The 7,730-nt window shown below is 34.5% G+C and overlaps 1 pseudogene; it reads left to right on the top strand.

Moving 5' to 3' along the window:
• The first annotated feature begins 203 nt into the window (after positions 1 to 203).
• Positions 204 to 328, top strand: LOC128560451 (uncharacterized; annotated as a pseudogene).
• The last annotated feature ends 7,402 nt before the right edge of the window (positions 329 to 7,730 follow it).

Below are 7,730 nucleotides of genomic sequence, written 5' to 3'. Positions count from 1 at the left end.
ATTTTCAATGGTTCTCAGAGCAATAGTTTTTCTAAGAAACCATTGTGAAAAGAAGTTCAAATTTTCTTGTTTTTGTGTCTCTCTCTTTGGTAGGTTATACTATTTTATGTTTATTTTTATGTTGTAGTTTTAACTCTATTGTGGGGGAAATTTTATTTTAAAAATTTCTCTCAGTAAGTACTGCGTTTATTAATTAAATATGAAGCTTTGCGCAGTGGCAGTATCATAGCCAATGAGGTTTATCCAAGGCACGATTATTGCTAATTAATTAAATATGATTATTCATGTTTTATTTGTGTTTTGTAATCCCTTAAAAATCACCTTTGAAATGGTACCGCCGTACAATTTTCTTTTTTCTGGAACTCAGACTATTTTAGAGCTGCTGTCATTATCTGTTAATCATTCCTTCTTTATCTGCCCTGAATTTCATGTGATTTCCTTATAACTATATTCCAATTAGCCAGTTCCTTTTTTCAGTATTATCTGACAAATTTTTCAATCTATTGATGTCTTTTTAAAAATTATTTCAATTGGGCGGCGCCTGTGGCTCAGTCGGTAAGGCGCCGGCCCCATATGCCGATTGTGACGGTTTCAAACCCGGCCCCAGCCAAACTGCAACCAAAAAATAGCCGGGCGTTGTGGCAGGTGCCTGTAGTCCCAGCTACTCGGGAGGCTGAGGCAAGAGAATCGCTTAAGCCCAGGAGTTGGAGGTTGCTGTGAGCTGTGTGAGGCCACGGCACTCTACCCGAGGGCGGTACAGTGAGACTGTCTCTACAAAAAAAAAAAAAAAATTATTTCAATAGATTTAGAGGGTGCAAGTGTTTTTTATTACATGGACGAATTTTATAAGTGGTACAGACAGGGCTTTTGGTGTACTTGTCTCCATAAGAGTATACAATATGTTCAATAGGTAATTTTTGATTCCTTACTCCTCTCCTGTATTCCTCTTCTCTTAATTTCCAATGTACATTACACCATTTTATGTCCCTATATAACCATACCCATTGCTTAGCTCCCACTTATCAATGAGAACATGTGGTATTTGTTTTTCCAGTTCCATTCAAGTTGCTGCAAAAGGCGTTATACCTTCCTATGGCTAAGTAGTACTCCATGTTATGCATCTATTTGTATATATATACATTTTTCTCTTTTATCCATTCATTATATAATGGGGAATTAGGTTAATTTCATTTCTTTGCAATTGTGAATTGTGCTGTGATAAATGTTCAAATGCAGATGACTCATTCATAGAATGAGTTTTTTGCCTTTCCGTTAGATTGCTGGATCAAATGGTAGATCTATATTTTAGTTCTCTGAGAGGTCTCTATACTGTTTTCCCAACAACAGTGTAAAAACATTCACATTATGAACAAGTTTTTAGGCTTATTATTAATAGCCCTTCTGACAGGATAAGGTAGGTATCTCATTGTAATTTTAATATGCATTTGTCCAATGATTAATGATATTGAACATTTTTTCATATGTATATTGGCTGTTTGTGTATCTTATTTTGAAAAGAAAAATCTCTTCATTTTTTTTTTTTTTTAGACAGAGTTTTACTATGTTGCCTAGGCTAGAGTGCTATGGCATTACCCTAGCTCATAGAAACCTCAAATCTTGGGTTCAAGCAATCTTCCTACCTCAGCCTCTCGAGTAGCTGACACTACAGGTGTGTGCTACCAGGCCCCACTAATTTTCTATTTTTAGTAGAGACAGCATCTTGCTCTTGCTCATGGTGGTCTCGAACTCCTGAGAAGTAGTAATCCTTCTGCCTTGGCCTCCCAGAGTGTTAGGATTATGGGACTGACCACTGTGCTTAGTCATCTGTTCATATCTTTTGCCAATTTTTTGTTGGGGTATTTGTTTTCCTCTTACTGAGTTGATTGAGTTCTTTGTAGATTCTGGATGTTAAGTTCTTTGTTAGATGTATAGTTTGTGAATATTTTCTCCCATTCTGGAGGTTACTATTTACTGTGTTAATTTCCTTTGTTATGCAGAAATGTTTTAGTTTGATTTCCATTATTTGTTTTTATTGTTGCTCTACTGGCTTTTGGGGTCTCAGTCATAAATGCTGATGTCTAGAAGAGTTTTTCTTATGTTTTCTTCGAGAATTTTTATGGTTCTTGCCTTACATTTATTCTTTTATCCATTTTGAACTAATTTTTCCATAAGGTGAGCAACAAGGGTTCTATTTTATTCTTCTTCATGGCACAATCCAGGTTTCTCAGCACCATTTATTGAGTAGGGCTTGCTTTCTCTGGTCTATGCTGTTTTCTGCTTTGTTGGAGATCAGTTTGTTGTTGGTTGATGGCTTTATTTCTGGCTTCTCTATTTTCTTTCATAGGTCTATGTCTCTACTTTTTATACCAGTACAGTACTTTTGGGTTATTATATCCTTGTGGTATAATTTGATATCTAAAAGCATGTTGTCTCCAGATTTGTTTGTTTTTGCTTAGGCTTGCTTTGTCAATTCAGGCCCTTTTTTATTTCCATATGAAATTTAGGATTATTTTTTTCTTGTTCTGGGAAGAATGACATTGGTATTTTGTTGGGAATTACATTAAATCCTTCAATCACTTTGTGCAGTATTGACATTTTAACATCGATTCTTCCAATCCATGAGCCTGGGATGTTTTTTACATTTCCTTGTGCCATTTATGATTTCATTCATTAGTTTTTTGTAGTTCTTCTTACAGAGCTCTTTCATCTCCTTGGATAAGTATGTGTCTAGGTATTTTATGTTCTTTGCAGCTATTGTAAATAGCATGGCATCCTTCAAATTCTTTATGAATTTATAGAAATACTACTGATTTGTGTACATTAATTTTGCAACCTGAAACCCTACTGAATTTATCAAGTTGAGGAGCCTCTTGGTGGAGTCGCTAAGATATTTAGATATAAGATCATATCATTGGCATCCAGTGAGAATTTGAGCTCCTCTTTTCTGATTTGGATGAACTTTATTTCTTTCTTAACTGATTGCCCAGGCTAAGACTTCTAGTACTATTTTGAATATAAGTGGTGACACTGAACATCCTTGTCTTTTTTTGTTGTTGTTTTTAGGAGAATGCTTTCAACTTTTCCCCATTCAGCATGGTTTTGTCTGTGGGTTTGTCATATATGCTTTTATTATTTGTGAGGTACATCCCTGCCATGACTAGTTTTTCGAGGTGATGGATTTTGTCCAATGCTTTCTCTACATCTATTGAAATGAACTTACAGTTTTTATTTGTAATTTTGGTTATATAGTTAATCATATTTGATAATTTGCGTGTACTGAACCATCTTTCATCTTTGGGATGAAACTCACTTGATGATATTGAATTGTCATTTTGATGGGCTGCTGGATTGAGTTTGCTAGTATTTTGGTAAAGCTTTTTGCATCTATATTGATGAGGAACATTACTCTGTGGTTCTCTATTTGTATTGATGTCTTTCTCTTTTTTTGTGTTTTTTTTTGGCCGGGGCTGGGTTTGAACCCGCCACCTCCGGCATATGGGACCGGCACCCTACTCCTTGAGCCACAGGCGCCGCCCTGTATTGATGTCTTTATTTCTATGATATGCTTTTCATTTCTATAAGTTTATATATTTTGCAGATGTACTATGTTTTCAAAACTTCTAATTTCTTTATTGCTTATATTGTTTACTTTATTTGAATTTTTTGACATATTTTACTCCTGAGCTACTTTAATCTCTTAGGTAGCGACATCATAATTCTTTTATTATTTCACTTGCACACTCTCCTAACATTTGTTCTTCTTTTATAATGTTAGACAGTTGTCTTATCAGAATAAGTTGTTTTCCACATGACTTATGTGTACCCTGAAATATGAGTTTTTTTAATGTGGTAACTTTGCATAAATCTGAAGGGTTTTAGTTTAATTTTCATGGCTTATGATTTCTAACTCCCATATTTATAGTCATGAGGTTCAAAGTTTCACAAGTGACTATCCTTACATGTGGCCAATGCCTACTTCTGATATATCTGGAATAATGGGAGATTTTTTTATTAATTTTTGGTTCCTCATTTTAAAGAGATTTGTTCCAGATTCATGCATCACTGGGACCTGCGGTCTCAACTTCAGTTCCTGCCTTGGTGTTAACACCCTGTTCCTTAAACACATTCCATTATGATGTCCCATGTGCCATTTGCTTTACTTCCAATTTATGCTTATGGCTATTTCTTCTTTTATCCTACTGGCATGTAAAAAAATTTTCTTTTTTACTTTCAAATTTAGCTATTGAAAAATGCTATCAAAACCTAAACAAACAACCACACACACACACACACACACACACACACTAATATTTTGTCCTGTATTTCTATTTGGTGTGAGTTAAGAAAAGGGCTTTCTATATTTCCTCTCTGATTTTAACCAACTCCATTTTATTACACATTTTTTCTAATCAAAATGATACTCTGATCTCTTTACTTCAGACCTACTGCAACCCTTTCCAATATTCTATTTTGTGGAAGTTAGACGCCATTCTTCACTAAGGGTTCCTTAGATTTTTTACTTTGCAATTTGGAAGTAAGATAGTACCTCTCCAAAATTCCCTTAAACATATCTGAATTTTACTTCAAATGCCCTTCCTCTGAGAACTTTGATGTTTTACATTCAATACTGTACCCATTAAACCTAGAATGATGACTGATTCCTGATAGGCACTGAATAAATGTTGTGAAATTAATTAATTAAAAAACCAGGCAAGCACATATAATTCCAGTCTATATTGCAGTTTCTGCTTTCTTTCTTCAATTCTCTCCTTGACCTTACATTTCTTGTTTAGTTGTTACTTTCTTCATATCATTGACAATCTAAGTTCTCTCTACAACATTTTTACATTATGACTTCAGTTTATACTAGCCAGGCTGCTTTTCACATATAAAGGAGAAATATATAAAACACTTGACCAAGCTGGGTATTGAGGTGCCTGCCTGTAGTCCTAGCTAGTCAGGGGCCTGAGGTGAGAGGATCACTTGTGTTTAGGAGTTTGAAACTGCAGTGTGCTAACATTGCACCTGTGAGTAGCTACAACACTCTAGCCCAGGCTATGTAACTGAACCTTCCTCCCCTCAAAAAAAAATCACATGACCATGCCTGTTTCTCAGAACCATGGCCTACAAGTTAGATCTGTTCAGTGACTTTTTTGTTTTAACCAGTTGATATTACTTAGCTCTTGGGAAAATACACTTTCTTTTGTAATATTAATGTCAGAACCTCCGGGCAGGTATGATTTACTACACAGTTCAAAATTCATAGTTGGATATTTAAAAAATATCATGTGCATTTCAGTGAGGTAGTTACAAAAGTATGAAATCATTCAAAGTGAAGAGACACTCTCTGGCACCTATTACACAAATACTGATGACTCCGAAGAGATTAAGATCTGTAAATTGGCCAATTAATCATGTATCTTAAAATAGGACTAGAAGACATAAAAACAAGTGCCCCTGGGATACCGCACCTCTGTAGACCATTCCCCTGGCTATGCACATTCACTTCTGCCTCTTTCATACATAATTCACTTTGGTTACTCTTCACATTTGAACTGTTTTTTAAATATACATCAAATTTAACTTCTTCCACTTGGATGTGCTTGACAACTCCCTCTTTTTAATAAAATTTAATCTATCCTTCTGTACTCTAATTCTTTTCTTTGGTATTTTCTGTATACTTCTCTCTACACACAAAGAAAATATGATTATTTACTTAAATGCTTTTCTCTTCTTTAAATTTGAGTTCCTTAATATTCTATTTCATAAGAATTTTTTAAAATATCTGTAACATAACAATGTCTAATCATGTTTGAATGGATGAATCAAGACATAATTGCAGCATTTTTGTGTTGCTTCCTCTTCCTGTTCCATTTCCCTAACTCTGACTCCATATTTCTCCTTCCCATTTAGATTCCACATTGAATTTTAAAGTGAACGAAAACAGCATTTGCATATACTAAAATGATGCCACTGCAATCTATTTGGGGTAACACAACAAGACTTTGTCTCCAAAAAAAAAAAAAAGCGAAACAATGTATTTTTCCATAGGTACCCTCTAATATCCCTCACTCATGTCTTAGTTGCTCCTGAGAAATCACGTACAGCCTTTTCTGAGGGTTAGTGGGAATAAAGAACACATATTTTTTTAAAACATCCAATTGTTTCCCACTAACCAACCCTTCCTCTTTGTTGCAATACTCATTGTGTCCCTTGGGGATGAATAAAAACCAAATCCATTCATTTTTTGTGAGAGAGGGAGGGAGTCTGTTTTGGTAGGCCCAGGGTACACAAACAATGAAGGACCATGTGAATCATCAATGTTTAAAATTTGGTAAATTCAACTTTTAAAACTAAATGTAATTTATCACATTGTACTTTGAAAATCAGTAATCCATGTATAGCATATGTATCCTTGAATTACCCATAATTCTCAATTAAGAAAAGCAAGGCATACTCCAGTCATTGCAAATAAACATAGGTTATTGTATTTTTAAGTTTCTTCCTTCGTCTTTGCAATACCAAATCTCTTTTCATTTTTAATTTGCCTCCTTCAGCCAGTTCCCTGGAGGATGTGCTGTCCAAAAACGGAAAGTCTCTCTTTATTTCTGCCAAATTAATTTAGATACCACTAAAGATTTCGAAGAGCACATGTGGGAGAGTGAATATGAGAAGCATTGTTAAAGCAAAACGGCTTACGTCTGCAGCAGTTTGAGGAAAGGGTAAAGGCTATTGAGAAATGAACTTTCACTAAACCAAAAATAAAAATAAAGATGCTGAAAGTATGTAATTATTCTGAATGGTAAATGGATTGGGGCAGTTATCTAAAATCTACAGGTTAATTGAAAAATGATGTTTCTTTCTGAGTATGATGACCTTGAGTTAATGAACCACAATATCCATGATATGGCATTTTGTAATGTAGGGTATATTTTAAATGAAGCTTAAACAAATAAGGACTCCCAATACTGCCCCAAGCAAAACTAAATTGTTGTTAGGTTTTACACAGCAGGAAGTAAACATTCTTGAAATAATTGAACATGATAGGATATTATTCTTACTTTTTAAAAAAGTCTTACACAAAACATATCTCATTTCTTCTAAATTAGTTCTATAGATTTAAAAAAAGACCATGATCTGATTTGTGGCATGGAACAGAACTAACTCTTTATAAGAAAAATTATTATTATTAATAACTCTTTATAATAAAAATTATTATTATTAAATACTATGGATTTCCAATTTCAGTGGAAATGGCTAACAAACATTTGAAAAATTCTCATTCTCTCTGATCATCAGAGAAATGCAAATCAAAACCACCTAGAGGTATCACCTAACCCCAGTGAGAATAGCCCACATCACAGAGTCTCAAAGCTGCAGATGCTGGCTTGGATGTGGAGAGAAAGGAACACTTTTACACTGCTGGTGGGTTTGCAAACTAATGCAACCTCTTTGGAAGGAAGTATGGAATATCATTAAAACTCATATTAGACCTCCCATTTGATCCTGCAATCCCATTACTAGGCATGTCCTTAGAAGAAAAAGAATTTTTTTATTATAAGGACATTTACACTAGACTGTTTATTGCAGCTCAATTTACAATCACAAACATGTGGAAACAACCTAACTTCCCACCAAACCAGGAATGGATTAACAAGCTGTGGTATATATGTACCATGGAATACTATTCATGCCATTAAAAAGATGAAGACTTTACATTTTTTGTATTA

The sequence above is a fragment of the Nycticebus coucang genome, chromosome 11 (assembly GCF_027406575.1).
Source record: "Nycticebus coucang isolate mNycCou1 chromosome 11, mNycCou1.pri, whole genome shotgun sequence".
Taxonomy (NCBI): domain Eukaryota; kingdom Metazoa; phylum Chordata; class Mammalia; order Primates; family Lorisidae; genus Nycticebus; species Nycticebus coucang.
The sequence above is the reverse complement of the archived record's forward strand: the minus strand, read 5'-3'. Positions and strand labels throughout refer to the sequence as shown.